Below are 17,408 nucleotides of genomic sequence, written 5' to 3' on the forward strand. Positions count from 1 at the left end.
TTTTGAGTACTTAACAAATTTCGCAAGCATTGAACGAAGCATTGAACCTTTCGCAGAACATATTTTGTGTTCAACATCCTTGACTGCGCTGTTATGCACGGTACCGGAAACAATTGTTCAAAAACTAGCCGACTAAGGGCATCTACACTAAGCTTGATTTATCGAGCATTCTCAAGACGCCGTCTCAAAAATGGTATAGCATTGTACGGTATGGTATGCTATGCTGTGCTGTTTTGAGCATGATGCTTCAAGACGTGCTATTTTGACGTCGCGAAGAGTGTGCAATAAGCCTAAGGCAACAAAGAACTGTTCATTCGAAAGAAATACATGAAGATTAGAAGTTCACGGTATAACGCGGCTTATGACCGCTAGCTGGTTTCCCCTGCGATTTGATTTTTCCGAATACTGATGTCGTGATTCAGAGTTTTGTAGAAATCGAAAAAATTTCATTTTCTGTGTCTTTCACGGGGGGTTTCAGCCTCGAGGGTGAAAATGTGGTGATCCTGGCGTCTTTCACGCGAACCCTTTGCTTGTAATGCCTTTTGCTTGTTGAGGACCATTTCATGGTTGGCTTGAAGCTCGACCGCCAGCGCTTTGATGGTTCGTACGGACGTTACGTTTGGCTTCGGCCAGTGCCTCAAAAAATGAGATGATCTGCACTCCTGCTGTGGCGTCACCGCACGCGGCCCTGTCGACAAGACAATGCCATTAATTTAGCACCCAATAATGCATTATCGACTGCCGCGGGGAGTGGACATGGTATTGGCGTCTCGTGAAAAACATGAAAATTGTAGAGCATAAATGTCTAACAAATCTGTTGCCGAGTGTCCCAGGGCTAGCATTTTGTGGGGTATTCATAAACACCCTTATGCTCTCCATTAACCCACTAACACCATAAGGGTGTTCACTAGTTCTTTTGTGTAGTTGGTTAACCATCCAAGGGTGTTTGCCCCACTTATCAAGGGAACTCTGCGTCTTAGGGGTAAGCAAGAGAGTAAAAATTTCGGGGGGGGGGGGGGGGGGCTCTTTGCTAACCTAAAGTGCGGTTAGCGATATTCCTGTACTGCGTTATTTCTGTACGCTGTCTACCCAGATTTTATGTCTGTCTTGCGGTATGTTTGTATCACATTTTATATGAGCAAGTTACTGGAATACCAACTTCTGGCAAGCCGTGTACAGATTCGACGCAATGTATGAGTTCCGGCGAAGATGCGCTCGATCTTGTTCGAGGGACGCTCAATGGATGGATGGATGGATAGGAGCGCCCCCTTTGAAACGGGGTGGTGGCAATTGCCACCATACTCGCATCTGTACTTGCAGCGCCCCCTGCTGTGCTCCTCGCGCTCTACCTCCTCTAGCTGCCACCCTGCTCCCACCAGATGTGTGCAATTGCTTGGCGTTCACACCCGCATCTACTATGCGTAGCACGACCGGCTTTATTGCACACATCTGGTGGGAGCAGGGTGGCAGCTAGAGGAGGTAGAGCGCGAGGAGCACAGCAGGGGGCGCTGCATGTACAGATGCGAGTATGGTGGCAATCGCCACCACCCCGTTTCAAAGGGGACGCTCCTATCCAACCATCCATCCATTGAGCGTCCCTCGAACAAGATCGAGCGCATCTTCGACGGAACTCATACATTGCGTCGAATCTGGACACGGCTTGCCAGAAGTTGGCATTCCAGTAACTTGCTCATATAAAATGTGATACAAACATACCGCAAGACAGACATAAAATCTGGGTAGAGAGCGTACAGAAAGAACGCAGTACAGGAATATCGCTAACCGCACTTTAGGTTAGCGAAAAGCCCCCCCCCCCCCAAATTTTTACTCTCTCCCTTATCCCTAAGACGCAGAGTAATAAAGCCGGTCGTGATGCGTAGCATGGGAACTTAAGAACGGAAGATAGGATTTGTAAGATAAGCGAGTGCTTTAGGGAACGCTCGCAAAATTTTTCTAACCGAAACTCATGAAAAGGTCGCCATGATCACGCGTCACGGATAGCATAAAATCGGACCACTTGCCACAAGGAGGTGTTGCTCGCTCCCCTAGCTGGGGGCGATTCAGAGGCTTAAAAAATTCAGGGGGTACTTTGACTGTCTAAAGTGCGTAGAGGCGAAAGCGTTTTCCGCACCACGTTGACTGCCTTTGTGGCACTGCTGATGTCAACACTGGATGCCGTCACACATAATGACAAATTTTATAATTAATGGCTAATTTTCAATTAACGGCGTAATACTAATCAACGGCTAATTAATTACGCTTAATCTTCGCCTTTAGGAGTGGAACGCGACAGCGTGTTGTAGCGCTGCCAGGGAGTCCACGGAACGCCATCACCCGTTCGGCGCGATGCCTTGCCCTTTGAACGCAATGCTTTTTTAACAAAGAAAATGGCGCAATAATTCCCTGTACTCGGTGGACATCGGAAGTGCACCGTACAGGAAGGCAGGAAGTGGGAGTGAAAGAAGAAAGAGAAAGAGGGGACGTAATGAAGAAAATGAAAATTGTATTTGACGAAAGGAAATTACGCAGTAACTCACACACATCTCGGTGGACACCCGTTATCGTCGATGAGTCACCCCGGGGGCTGAATGTAACGCCGTACGGACGGAAAAAAAATCTGCGTAAGAAAAAATCTTATGCCACCAGTTTGCTGTAGAATGCTACAGACGTTGTGATACGATTCAGCGCTTCGTGCAGCATAAACTTACAGGCAAAGTTTGAGCACAGCTTGCGGCAGGAATTCGAACCGGCGACCTATAATCGGAGGTTGTGGGTATTGACCGAGATATGCGAGACAGTTACTACATTCTTTCCTTTCCTCAAATCAAATTTTCATTAATAATTTGTTCAGCAAAGGTGCACCAACAAGTAAGCTCCTGAACTATTATTGCTAAGAGTTACGGTACATCTTCCTTTCTTTCCCACCTGCCTCCATTCCCATACGGTGCGGTTCGGGTGTCCACCGAGGTGTGTGAGAAAATTACTGAGCCAGTTTCTTTCCACAAAAATGCGTTACGTTCAGAGGTGTTTCCAAAGGGAAGGCGTCGTGCCGAACGGGCGATGTCGTTCCGTGGACTCCCTGGCAGCACTGAAACGCGCTGTTGCGTTCCAATCCTAAAGGAAGCACACCCATACAGTGCAGGGCCAGTGCATCAACTTCAGCGCAACGCTGGTGGCGGTCTCCTTCCTCAGAGGGTACATACCTGTTCTGTCCCCGCACTCTCTCCGCTGAAAGGCTGGTGCGTCGATGCAGCTGACACCCACGCGGCGAAAGCGCTGCAGACGCTCACTGCGGTTGTTCAGCCTCCAGATTCCTCCGCATACTTCAGCGACGCTGGGATCGCACGAGCCTGGCGTGGCGAGAGACGGGATCAGCCGCCTGCAGGTTAACAAGAAATCGCGGTCAGCAACGATCATGAGACAGATTGCCCTTCGCTGGCAATGTCAAGTCCCTGCGTTCGTCTTCTTGGAGCAATGCCGTAGGGTTTGATTTGGACACTGCCATTCTGTAAACTTCGTCCACTATTAATGCGAAAGCATTACTATACGCCTCATCGGCAACAAAACCCGCTGTCGGCGTAGCCCTGCATCAGTGGCCCGAAAAATCCCAGGTGTCCCCGCGGTATCAAAAAAGAGCGATCTTCCGTAGGTGCGGGGACATGAACCATGGACTCTCAGACTGTGAGGCGAGCCCGCAGCTCATAGGCAACAAAATCGCGCTTCGGTTTGGAGAACAAAACAACCTATTGTATGTGTTGCCCTACGACTGTATGATAATGGCAATTAGAAAAGAAAAAATCAAGCTACAAATCATGCTTTCACATTCAAAGCAAGTGTTACACGACTTCCAAATTTTAGAATTTACAGTGCCGGTCGTCATGGTCTCCTGAAGCACAGGCGACGATACGTGCTTACACCAAGAGGTTTAAGGCCCGAATACTGGTAATCCGTGATGGCGCTTCGTGCCTGATATGGTCATTCTGCACGGCGGCAGCAGTGCTCGTGCCAGCAAGACGTAGAAAGGTAGAAGGGTTTTGCAATACAAGAACCCAGCACCTCACCTGATCGGCAACGGTGGTTGTATGCAGCCGCACATTGACGCGAGGATCGAGGCTGCGGGCAGCAGCGCTAAGGCCGATGAAGAAAATTACGGCTAAGTGGGTATAATCCTTCCTGGATGGCGCCGCACGGGTCCTGCAGATACAGCGGCTCTTCTGCGAAGCGTTCTATGCTGCCACCTATTCCGCTACAACGGTTGCATATCGGCACGCCATGTATATAGAAGGTTTGCGACGCGCCCCCGTCTCCGGCACAAACACATTACTGAGGGTCAGTGACAGATTTTTCGCCGTCGATTGGAAGCTAGAAGCGCGAGGCAGCGGCATCCACGCCTAAGCCTGTAACTCTAGAACCGCCAGCTGAGAGATCGTCTTCGGTTGGCTGGACGCAGAAAAGCGGAGGGACAGCTGCCTGGCATCTGCTGACCCTCTATATTTAAGGTTTCATTATCTTGTCTCAAACTCCTCTTGCCACGGCGGCAGCAGTGTTCCTGCCAGCAAGGCGTGGAAAGGTGCAAGGGTCTACGTCATTTGTCACGAGACCTCAGCTGTTTTTTTGTTGTTTTTTTTTTGAGGCAAGGAAACGGCGAAGTAACTGTCGCATCTCGGTGAACATGTGACACTGGTTATCCGCAGCCCAGGCTGGACAGCACAGGTTCCCTGTACGCGGTCCCCGTTCGAGGAAAAAATGCGCCCATATTTTTGGGATGCTCCATGAAGAAACAGACTGCCGTGGTAATGAGATAAAAAAATTATAATGTCGGGTTTAATGTCTGGTAGCGACACATGCACTATGAGGTACGATTAAGTACTAACGGGACACACGGGCGTCCACTTCGCCTCCACGAAAATGCGGTTGCCACAAAAAAATCAAGTTGCCTCCTCAGTGCCACCCAAACGGCAGCGAAAAAAAGCACACACATAAACGTGGGTGTGTCTAAAACACGTGCTGAAGTGCTCTTCAAGAAAGTGAGAAGAAGGGGTGGGGTTCCTGTAGAATAAAAAAATTCAGGGGCACTTTGAGTTAAGTACCTAGAGGCGGAAGCGTTTTCCGCACCGCTTTATCTATGTGACACTGGTGACATCACCACTGGATGATGTTACACATAATTGATGACGAAGTAATGACAAATTATTAATTAACGATTCATTACTGCTTAATCACTCAGCACTAATTGACTGCTAATTAATGGCGCTTAAGCTTCGCCTTTAGGAGTGAAACGCGACAGCGTGTTGTAGAGAGAGAGAGACTAATGAAATACAGAGAATTTAGCCGGCGTTTAAAAATCGCTGGCATGCTACTCAGCGTAATGCTGCCAGGGAGTCCACGGAACGCCACCATCCGTTCGGCGCCATGCGTTGCCCTTTGAACGCAACGCTGACAAGGAAATGTCATGGAAATGTCAAGGAAATGTCATCTCGGTGGACACTCGAACCGCACCGTACAGGAAGGGAGGAAGTGACAGTGAAAGAATAAATAGGGGCCGTAATGAAGAAACTGAAAATTGTATTTGAGGAAAGGAAATTACGCAGTAACAGTCTGTCGGCACGGCTGCCGACACGGACGCAGACACGGCTGCTGACACGGATTGCTAACGACAGCATGAGGCATTAAAGGCTTTCGCCTTTAAAATAACAGCAATTGGTTCACGTAAAATACGCGTTCAGGGTGGGTCGACCCCTGAACTAATCCCTGTGGCAATGGAACGGAGGAGCTATAATGAAGGGAAAGAAATAAGCGCCTCTGATTAATATCGGATTAATAAATGCAATCAATGCGCCCCTCCCGTGCATTCCTTTAACGTTCGATCCCGGCCGCGGCGGCCGAATATCGATGGAGGCGAAATTCTAGAGGCCCGTGTACTGTGCGATGTCAGTGCACGTTAAAGAACCCGAGGTGGTCGAAATTTCCGGAGCCCTTCACTACGGCGTCTCTCATAGCCTGAGTTGGTATCGAACGCTAAAACTCAATAAACCGATAAAAACCTTTAAGGAGCAGTGACAGCCCACATCATACGGCGTCTTCGGCATTGCCTCCGAATCGAAACGCGGCAGCCGTGACAGGAACTGAACCTGCGTCGTACTGCCCAGCAGTCGAACACGCAAACACAAAGCCACTGTGGTGGGTTTAGTTCAGCCAGTGAGTCACCACCGCGGCAAAGAGTGTGGCTCAAAGGCCTCGTGCGAGGTAGAATTGTTCTGTCCCGAGCCACTTCCAGGACGCTACGCTCGGGACGAACCCGTTTCAAAACTCAAGAGCTTGGAAGAAGCAGGCAGTTAGTTTCGTATGTAGTTACATATCGCCTAGAAATCGGGAAGCGGCTCCTGCACGCAAAGGCTAATTCACTGGCAAACCCTCGAATGTAGATAGCCTATCGACAAATCCGACAGGGAACGCTTGCAGTTGGCGATGGCAAAGCAGAGAACGCTTCGACTGCCGAACGTAGAACGCTACGGCCGCTGCGAAGATTCCCAGAATCCCCATTACCGGCCGAAACCTTGTCTGGATAAACATTTAACTGACTACCCTCGCTGTCCTCGGAGACGCATCGCTTCGCATTATATAAGTGGGCCACATGCCTCACCTTATGGTATGACGTGTCGATCGTCCGGAGAGGCTCCGCTGCGAAAACCAGCTGTCGGTCACGATTCTTCCAGGAAAATTACTGAAGGACCAAACCGCCGACGATAACTTCAAGGAGTCCCCTACTGAGCCTTTTCATGAAGACCTTGTCTGGGGCATGGAGACCGGGCACTCTGTATCTCTTGCACTGAAGCCGGAGACACGTCGTGTAGGTCGCAAAGGGCACGTCACCAGAGCCACTCACGCACACGCACGCGCTCTCCCTTCTTTCCGCTCACTGGTCTCGTGCTCCCCCTGGCGTCGATATCATCATTTGTCACGAGACCTCTGATTTTTTTTTTTTTACGAAAGGAAACGGCGCAGTAACTGTCAAATCTCGGTGGACTGCGCCCTAACGAGAGAGAACCGCATGAGAGAGAAATGAGAAAGGGGTGCCGTAGTGAACGGGGGGGGGGGGGGGGGGCCTCTGGAATAATTTCGACCACCTGGGTTTCTTTAACGTGCACTGACATCGCACAGTACACGGGCATCTAGAATTTCGCCTTCACGGAAATTCAGCCGCCGCGGCCGGGATCGAACCCACGTTTTTCGGGTCAGCAGCCGAGCACCTTAACCACTGAGCCACCGCGCAGGGTTAAAGTAACCGGAGTTTAAAACGTTGTCAACGCCAACGCCAATGAACACAATGAACGCCGACGACCCATGGCTTCATCGCCGCGTTTCTGGCCAACCCTTGTCAACGCCTGCAGCCCACACCTCACTCTCATCACCCCACGCACCTATAAGCACGATTCATGCGTCCATTGACGCAGGGAGCCATTATGCGCACTTTCTTACCTTAAAATGACCAGAGTGTGAAACGCTGTCATCGCCAACGCCAATGAACACAACGAACGCCGACGGTCTATGGCTTCAGCTCCGCGTTTCTGGCCCAACGTTGTCAATGCATGAAGCGCACACCTGTCGCTACCGCCACTTAGCTTAAAGCACGGTTGAGGTGTCCACTGTTCCGAGAGGGCAGTTATGCGACTTCCCTCAGGCTCAAGAGTCCACCAAAATGTGGACACCTCGCTCTCACCTCATGCTACGTATATCCTGGCATAGCAGAGCGAAGCCACTGCTAATTTTTTTATGGAAGGAAACTGCGTGGTAATTAGCATCTCGGTGGACATTTGAACTGCGCCGTAACGAAAGGGATAACCGACAGAGTGAGAGAGAAAGGAAGAAAGATGTGCCATAGTGAGGGAGGGAGTGGTCCGGAATAATTTCGACCACCTGGGGATCTTTAACGTGCATATACATCGCACAGCACATGAGCGCCTCTTGCATTTCGCTTTCACCAAAACGCGGCCGCCGCGGCCGGGTTCGAACCCTTTGACCTCGGCTCAGTAGTCGAGCACCCTCAGCCGCCACGGTGCCTCACTGGTTATGGCGCTGGGCTTCATTCGCGAAAGACGCTGGTTAGATCCCGACCGGGGCGGTTGAATTTCCATGGAGGTGAAATTCTAGATGACCGTGTACTGCGCGATGTAGTTCCATGATAAAGAACCCCAGATGGTAGAAATTTCCGGAGCCCTTCACTCCGGCGTCCCTCATAGCCTGACGCATATTGCGGGGTAAAACCCTGCCGTAAACGATACTGGTAGGAGGACATGTACACGTGGTACGTACGACGTACTACAGCGAGTGACAGGCGAAAAAAATTCAGGTGGCATTTTAACTGTCTAAAGTGCGTAGAGGCGAAAGGTTGGTTGGTTTGTTGGGGTTTAACGTCCCTAAGCAACTCAGGCTATGAGGGACGCCGTAGTGAAGGTCTCCGAAAATTTCGACCACCTAGAGTTCTTTAACGTGCACTGACATTGCACAGTACACGGGCCTCTAGAATGTTGCCTCCATCGAAATTCGGCCGCCGCGGCCGGGATCGAAAGGTTTTTCGCACGACTTTGAATGCCTCTGTGGCACTGGTGACGTCACCTCTGGATGATATCACAGATAATGATTAATGTGTAATTACTATTTAAAGGCTATTGTTGATTAATGACAGAACACTAATTAACTGCTGATTAGTAAGCTTCGCCTTTAGGAGTGGAACGCGAAAGGGTGTTGTAGCGCTGCCAGGGAGTCCACGGAACAGAACGCCACCACCCATTCGGCGGGATGCCTTGCCGCTTGGAAGCACCTCTGAACGCGAAGCTTTTTGAGGAAAGGAATTGGTGCAGTAATTCTTTGTTATCTCGGTGGACACCCGCACGGCATAGGAAGGCAAGAACTGGGAGTGAAAGATGAAAGTGAAAGAGGGGACGGAAAATTGTATTTGAGGAAAGGAAATTACGCAGTAGCTGACACACATTTCGGTGAACACCCGTCTTCTGTTTGTAGAGGATGGGAGGAAGTGGGAGTGATGAGTCACCCCAGGCACTGGATGTAAAGCCGGCGGACAGACGGAAGAATTAACCATTAAAGGCTTTCGCCTTAATAGCTGCGGTTTAACTAATGTTGATCCTGGTTAGAAAGCGAAAGCTAAGGCGTAGTACACGGGCAACTAGAATGGCCTTGGCATCAGTAACGTTAAGTGCGTTACGGACACTGCATAGACAGCGCGCCCACCCTGCCACCCTGGCAGGTGGCAGTCAATAGCTGATCGCGAGTTTACTCACCTAATGAACGCTGCGGCCTATTCCCACAGTGCCACTTGTCTGCCACAACGTCGTTAGCGTTAACGCATGGAGCCCTTATCTACCTCTCACCACCGCCATGTTTACTTGAAAACGTTTTGCGGCGTCCATTGATCTAGGAAGCCAGCTATGCGCCTTCCTTTCCAAAAAACATCCGAGTCTAGAATGGTGTCAACGCCAACACCAGTAACACAACGAACGCCGACGGCGTAGGGCTCCAGTGCCGCGTTCCTGCCACAACATTGTCAATGCCAACGCATACAGCGCAAATCTATCACTACAGCCACGTAGCTTAAAGGGCGACTGAGGGGCCCACTGTTCCAGGGGGCCAATTATTCTCTTTTCCTTTCCTTTCGAAGCTTCCGTTCGTCATCGGTTTCGGCGCAGCCTCGGAGCGGCTGAAGGTCGAGTCGTCGGAACGTGTAACAGGACGTAGTAAAGCTTATGCTTGAAAAAAATTCCTGTGTCCGGATTAACGTCCCGAAGGAACGCAACACACCCTCTTAGAGGTACACTGCACTGGAGGGTTTCGGATTAATTATACCACACGGGGCTCATAAGCGCTAGGAACGCTCAGCACAGGGGCGTCCATTTCGCCTCCATCGAAATGCGTTAGAGCATTTTTCCAGTCGCCTCCTCGGTGCCATCGAAATGTCAACGAAAAAAGGCCATACAGAAACGCGGGTGTGTCTACAACGCGTGCTGAGGAAGCTAGCGGTTCGCAAAAATATACGCGTTCAGGGTGGACGCCTCAACTAATCTGTGTGGCAATGAAATTCAGGAGCGAATGGAGAGAACCAGGAAGAGGCACGTTTGCGGATTAATTTCGGGTTAATAAATGCAATTAAATAGGCCCGCCGGGCAACGACCACTGACAGCGTACAGCATACGGCGTCTTTTGTATTCCAGCCTCAGTCGAAACGCGGCCACCATGGCAGGAGTTATATGTATGTAGTACCTGCGTCGTCGTGCTCAACAGTCGGAGACGCAAACATAGCCACGGCGGTGGGTTTATTTCAGCCAGTGAGTCACGTCTGTGGCTAGACCACCTTGTGCGAGGTACACTTGGTGTGTCCCGAGCCAGTCTTTCAGGACGCTACGCTCGAGACGAACCATTTCGAAGCTCACGTAAAGAGCTTGGAAGAAGCCGGTAGTTAGGTTGGTATGTAGTTGCATATCGCCTACAAATCGGGAGCCGGCTCGCGCACGGAAAGGCTCGTTCACTGGCAAAGCCTCGAATGTAGATAGTCCATCGACAAAACCGACAGGGAACGCTTGCTGTTAGCGGTGGCAGAGCAGAGAACACTTCGACTGCCGAACGTAGAACGCTACGACCGCTGCGAAGATGCCAAGAATCCCCATTACCGGCTGAAAATTCTTGTTAGACTTCCCGTGAGAACCCTTGCCTGGCCAAAAAATTGCCCGACTACCATTCCTGTCCTCGGAGACGCCATCGCGCTGCGTTGTATAAGCGCACCACAGGCCTCACCTTATGCTATGGAGTGTCGATCGCCCGCAGAGGCCGCCGCTATGGAAACCAGCTGTGGGTCGCGATTCTTCCAGGAAAATGCCAGAAGGCCTCCAGAGCGCCGACGATAACTTCAAGGTGTCCCCTACCGAGCCTTCTCATGAAGATCTGTATGGGGCGCGGACACCGGGCACTTTGCGTCTCTTGCACTGATGCGGGAGATACGTCGTGTTTGGCGCATGGTCACGTCACCAGAGCAACACGCTGATGCGCGCGCTCTCCCTTCTCCCCGCTCACTGATCTCGTGCTCCCCCTCGCGTCGATATCTTCGTCATTAGTCACGAGACCACTGCTATATTTTTTAGAGCGCAGCTCTTTGGCGTCCGTTCCTGGGTTTCGCGTCGTCGTCGGCCTCGTAACCAGCTCCGCCCCCAATGTCACGCTTTTCAATTGGTCGAAATGCTCGTGACGTCACAGTGCGCGAATTTCAAATGGGGCCAATTGTACTTTGGCTAGTAACCATGCAACCAATCAAAGGGATCGTATAATGATGCTGCAACTAAGTTGGACTGAGTTTAGTTAATTAATCAATTAGCCTAATTAATATAGAGGAGAATGAAGAGGTCAGAAGAAAAGAAAGACGCGCGCCGCAGCGACAACAGCGTCCGCGGAAGGAGACGCTGCTGAAAAAAAACAGATAAGTACGAAGCCGCGTTCCCTCCACCACCACGCACTTCCCCACTCAGTAAGACGTTGCTCGTTTCATATACGTTGTTTCGAACATCCTAGACAGTTCCAACAATTGACAGGTTAATGACAGAACACGATGGATAGAAATACAATAATATAAATAGGAAATAGCCTAATTAAACTTTCTAGTTAGACCGCATAAATCACTAAAACCGAGAACGGAATTGGTCGAGTTGGGGAATCGAACCAGGGTCTCCGGAGTGCGATACGAGCACGCTAGCCACTCCGTAATGCCAGCTGAATGGTTTGGAATGAACAAAGGCGCGTCTAGCTAATACGGCGTCTTCGTTCACTCCCATCTTCCCCCTTTCCCTTACGGCGAGGTGCAGGTGTCCACCCAGATATGCGAGAGAGATACATTTCCTTTCCTCAAAAAATAAATTTACCGTCCAGCAAGGCGTACAGCCGAATTGGCGATGGCGTTCTGTGGACTCCCTGGCAGCGTTGCAAGACGCTGTCGCGTTCCACTCTTACAGGCGAAGCTTAACATGTTAACCCCACATCAGTAACACACGCAGACAGCCAATGGACGCGTCATTCGCTGGCAGCACTTGATTCATCATTCACAACCACATTCTTAACGTACGCTCCCTTGCCTCACATGCCAAGGACGTACACCACGATCACATTCTGCGTCATTCCTCTGTACTTTGATTTGCTGAAACCTGGATGGATCCCGAAGAGCCTCTCGAAATCATAGATTTCCTATACTGCTGTGGTGCTCGCAGAGACCACAGCAGAGCGGCGGGAGTCGCTATCTACTTGCGCACAGGTCTCTCTGCAATACCAGTCGAAATGTTTGGCACGTCACATGAAGTTGGCGAACTGTGCGCCGCAAAGTTGCCCAACGGCTTGCTGGTAGTAGCTGCCTACTTCGCCCCTACCGTACTCACGAAAGACGTCGTGCACTTCCTGCAACTCGCATTAACCGTCCATCGATCCACACCGATGTTAGTAGTGGGGGACTTTAATGTTGACATAAAGACAAACAGCAATTTCCTAACACTTATGCGGGAGAACATCCCGTTCCTCTCGCTCGTAACGCGTCCCACGGCTGTGACAACCTCGCGAGGGACTTGTTTAGATCTCGTCTTTGAGAATCAAGCATTGGTGTACCAATTCGAACATATATCACTCTATTTCTCCGACCACAAAGCTTCCTTCATGACTGTCAAGAACTGTTAGTGGAGTCTTTGTTAAAGGAATACGTGTGAAAAATAAAAAAAAATCTGTGATAGCGCATAGATGTGTTGCTCGATTTCTTTGCCGCAATCTATCGAAAAGGTGAAACAGCTTATTTGCTGCGCTCAAATTTCGCATTAGGAAGTAACGTAATCGTCGGTAATTTTTTTGTTTCTTTTTTTGAGGAAAGGAAACGGCGCATTGACCATCGCGCCTCGGTGGACATCTAAACGGTGGTGGTGGTGGTGTCAACTTTTAATTACTGAAATAGAGTTTGGGAGCCACAGAGTGGCCCCGCTACATGGTCGGCGTCCCTAGTCCGGGACACCGCATGACAATGCCCCGTCTCTAACCCGTTTCACCAGAGCCCTTTGGGACTCAAGCGAGCAGCAGTTGAGAAGGGCAGTCTCCCATGCCTCTCTGGAAGGGGTAGGGGAAGGGGGGAGGTGGGGATTTTGAGTGCATGCCCACACCATGTGGAAGATATCACAGGTCTCCCCACAGCATGGGCATCGCCCATCCGTGTTAGGATCGTAATGTTTTAAGATTGCAGGACAGAGTAGAGTACCTGTCTGCAGGCGCCTTAAAGTTCGCTCCTCCGTCTTACCCAGCCCCTTTGCAGGGGCCGGGAAAAGACGGTGGATGTCGCTATAATGCGTTATAATTTCCTTGAATCGCAGCAGCGGCTGGTTAGTCTCCGAGCCAGAAGAGCTGGGATGAGGAGCCCGGTGAGTAAGCGCTAGGGCAGCCGCGTCAGCGGCCTCATTACCTCGTAAGCCCTGGTGGCCAGGAGCCCCAATGATTCTTTTGGGTGTTGGATCAGTGGCAGTCCGTCTTAGAATACAAGCAGCTAAGGGGAAGATCTCCCCTGCCAAGTACTGATCACATGCTTTTCGGGAGTCCGTAATGATGATTCTCGAATTGGCGTGGGCGGCAGCAAGCGCTATCGCTACTTCCTCGGCTCGCATTGAATTCGGGGCTCGAAAAGAGAGTCCATCAACGTGCATTTCCTGGTGAACGACAGCGGCCGTGTAAAATCCCGTGGGCGATGGGCCTGCTACGTCTACATAATATACACCAAGTCGGGAGCCGTGTTGTCTCTCAAGAGCCCGAGCCCGCGCTTGTCGCCTGTTTACGTGCATGTCGGTGTCCATGTTACGGAGGAGCGGGGATACCCAGAGCATATGGCGCCACAGTCCTTGGATACGCTCCGCCTCCTCTGGAGTGCAGTCGTGTTGGATGTGTAAGCGGTTTAGCAGGCGGCGCCCAGGGGCCGTCTGCATGAGCCGCGTGTATTAGTTCACGGGGTGGGCCTCCCGCAGCTCCTGGTAGGAGTTTAGCACCCCCAATGCCTTGAGTTTGGCATTACAGGTAGCCACCGGGAGATCCAGGGCTCGCTTAGTTGCCTTGCGGATGACGGCGCCTATTCGCGCCTCGTCTTGCTTAGTAGTGCGGAGATATGGCACGGCGTAGAGGATCCGGCTAGTCACGAAGGCATAGACGAGCCGAAGCGCGTCCCTGCCCCGCAGACCGCCCCGCTTGTTGGAAACGCGGCGGATCATGCGCCCTACCTGTTCGCCTACTCTCTTGAGTTTCAGAATGGTGGAGTCCGGTCTGAGTCTGTGGTGAATGAAAATGCCCAGAATACGGAGCTCCTCCACCTCTCTAATAAGACCTCCTGACAGAGAGATATGAATTGCTGTCCTATCCTTTGTGTTCGCTCTGACATGCAAAAGCTCTGATTTCGCTGGAGCACATTGGAGCCCACAGTCAATAGCATACGCATCGACTATGGAAGCGGCCTGCTGAAGGCGGGCCTCCATGTCCCCAAGGCTCCCCTCAGTGGTCCAAATTGTAATGTCGTCTGCATATAACGCGTGTTGAATGCCTTCCACCCGGGCCAGTTGGCTTGGGAGGTGCATCATAGCTATGTTGAACAGGAGCGGTGATAACCCCGCTCCCTGAGGGGTACCCCGTGTTCCCATCATGTAGAAGGCCGTATTCCTCGCCCTCAATCCGAAGAAAGGCCTGGCGATTAGTCAAGAAATCTCTTACATACGCGTAGGCCCTAGCCCCAAAAGCGGTAGAACTCAAGTTGGCCAGGATGCTTCCGTGTTTAACATTGTCGAAAGCCCCTTTCAGATCAAGGGCGAGGATGGCTTTGTCACTGTGTTTCATAGTTGTGGGTCGTATTACATCCCTGTGCAGCTGGAGAAGGACATCCTGTGCAGACATGTGGGGGCGAAACCCGAAAATGATGACTGCAAAGAAGCCCTTACTCTCCAGGTATGGAGAGAGGCGATCCCGAACCATCGTCTTCATAAGCTTGCCCGCACATGAGGTCAGTGATATGGGCCTCAGGTTGTCCGTATTCACGGCCTTACCTGTTTTAGGGATAAACGTCACAAGTGACGTTTTCCACTCGGGAGGGAGTGGACACCCGTCCCAGATCTGGTTGATGTATTCTAATAAATGGAGGTAGGCTGAGTCCGGTAGGTTCGCCAACAGGTTCACTGTTATGTGATCCCGTCCCGGAGCCGTACCCCGGCGCATTTTTGCTAAGGCCGCCTTAAGGTCGTGCAACTCAAAAGGGGCATCAAGTGTTTCATTAGGCCTGCCAGAGTACATGTACTCAGGCCCAGGCGGGTCCTCCGTACGACTAAGTTATCTGTCGCACAGAGTGTCCGCAAGTTGCGCCGTCGTACCTTGATACCCCTGCAGAGCCCGCCGGAGCTGCTTTTGCGTCTCCCGTCTCGTTTGAGAGGGGTCGATTAGACTGCGAAAGAGACGCCACGTCCCCTTCGAGCTCATCTGATGAGCTGCGGCGTCGCAGCGTGCTATCCAATTTGAATCTGAGAGTTCGGCAGCATACGCTGCAGCTTGCTCTGTGAGTTTGACTATGCGGTCGCGTAATTTGCGATTAGTTTTCTGCTTTTTCCACCGTTTAGTTAATCTCCGGCGCGCCTCCCACAAATGCAGGAGGTGGGTGTCCACTGCGGGGATCTCTTCGGTGGTTTGTAGTGTTGTGACGTGTTGTTTCTAAATGTTGTATATGTGGTTAGCCCACTCCGCGTAGCCGCCGGAAAATAGTACGGGAGGGATAGTGTGATTTCGGAATTTGTGCCAATCGGTCAGCTTGGCCTGACCCCATTTTTTGCGCGCTGCCTTGCCATGAGTGTAATCCGGAGAAGGAGGTGATCGCTGCCTAGAGAATCTCCGAAGTTCTCCCAAGCAGCCGCTCTAGCATTTTTAACGAGAGAAAGGTCTGGACACGTGTCGCGGGTTACCGAATTCCCCACTCGGGTAGGATACGCCGGGTCCGTGAGCAACGCGAGGCTGAGGTGGAGATGAGCTCCGCCAGCTTACGTCCTCTTGCCTGTTCGAAGTGGTAGCCCCAATGAAGGCTGGGAGCATTGAAGTCTCCAACGATCATTAGTGGCTCTTTGGCTGCCATTTTTATCGCGCGAAGGAAGATTTCATTAAAAGTTACGCGCGGCTTATGCGGAGGGCAGTATATGTTGAGGATATGTATTGACGGGTCGCGGCGTCTGAGAGGCAGTACCCGGACCATTGTATATTCTTGCTCGGTACTCAAGTCTAAGTCGGCCTGAACCCCGGTGTAAGCCTTATTCACCAGGATGCACGTAGAGGGGCCCCCCTGAAAGGTGCTGTAACCTGATAATTTAGCGTCTATGCAGGGCTCCTGCAGGGCAACGAGTGCCGGCATGTCACCTAGGGACTGCAGGTAGAGCTGGAGGTGTGACCGTTTTCTCCAAGCCCTGAACCCCCTGCAGTTCCATTGCATGATTTGGAATTTTTCAAGGTTTTTATCATTCCTATTAGATGTGCTAGCCATCTTGTTCTATTTATTTACGGGGGAGCAGTCTAGCTCTGGCCGGGAGCCAGCGCAACCCCAGCGAGGGGCCGCACCGACCCAACAGCTGCCAAGCCTGAACCGTGTTCCTTCTCTGCCTGGCGGGAGGCTGTCTTACGTTTGAGGTGAGGGGAATCGGAGCTAGTGGCGTTTAGAATTTGGGTGCTGACCCAGGGCTGCACGGCTTTAAGGACCGAGTCAGTGACCTGGGCCATAAGGTCGGGAAGTGCTTGCGTTAATGCTGCCTTGAACATGTCCTGGAAGGACTCGCGGACTGCTGGCATGATTTGATTCGGTAGGGCCGCCACTTGCTCCTCCAGTTGCTCGGTTTGGCGCTGCAGTGCCTCTAGGCCGGCGACGCGACCAGCTGATCCAACTACCGTGTCCCCGCTCTGCCGCGAGACGCTAGTGAGGCAAGATGTTACGGATGATCCGTCATCCTCGTCATCTGGCTCAGCTTCTTGCATTGGTTCAGATGACCCGGCCTGTTTGGGCTCTAATTCCTGAATTTTGCGCGCTAGAATTTGGTTCTGGCGCCTGAGCTCCTCTACCTGCTGCTGTAGGGCGGTTTCGGTAGGGAAGGGACGGGTAGGGGGCCCAGAGACTGTCCTACTCCAACTGCTCACCTGTGATTGCACGGGTGCCAAGGGCGGGAAGTCCCTGGCGTTGAAGACCGGGGGCACCGCCTGGGTCGCGGACTTGAAAAGTTTCGATGTGCCGGGTTTGGCCTTGATTTCCTGATCGGCTGGCGCTTTCTTGGCCTTGGGCGGAGGAGCCTGCTTGGGCTCCGCCTTTGTCTTCGGTTTCGATCCGGATG

General features: G+C 51.6%; 1 protein-coding gene across 10 annotated transcripts in view; it reads right to left on the reverse strand.

The window, feature by feature from the left end:
* The window catches only part of LOC149347802 (uncharacterized), a 166,169-nt gene that overhangs the window by 52,088 nt on the left and 96,673 nt on the right, over positions 1 to 17,408 (reverse strand). For 2 of the 10 annotated variants that reach the window (XM_089587466.1, XM_089587464.1), the window contains exons 1-2: positions 6,644 to 7,046; positions 3,204 to 3,379 (exon numbers count right to left, since the gene is read on the reverse strand). The exons of 4 other annotated variants lie outside the window; for them this stretch is intronic. The gene's annotated coding sequence lies outside the window, so the exon portion shown is untranslated. Of the gene's footprint in view, positions 1 to 3,203; positions 3,380 to 6,643; positions 7,047 to 10,806; positions 11,096 to 17,408 lie in introns of those variants that run through there. 4 more of the 10 variants (XM_089587468.1, XM_089587467.1, XM_089587465.1 and 1 more) reach the window with 3 other exon arrangements.

Source organism: Amblyomma mixtum, chromosome 4 (assembly GCF_055824585.1).
Source record: "Amblyomma mixtum isolate Tamu chromosome 4, ASM5582458v1, whole genome shotgun sequence".
Classification (NCBI taxonomy): Eukaryota; Metazoa; Arthropoda; class Arachnida; order Ixodida; family Ixodidae; genus Amblyomma; species Amblyomma mixtum.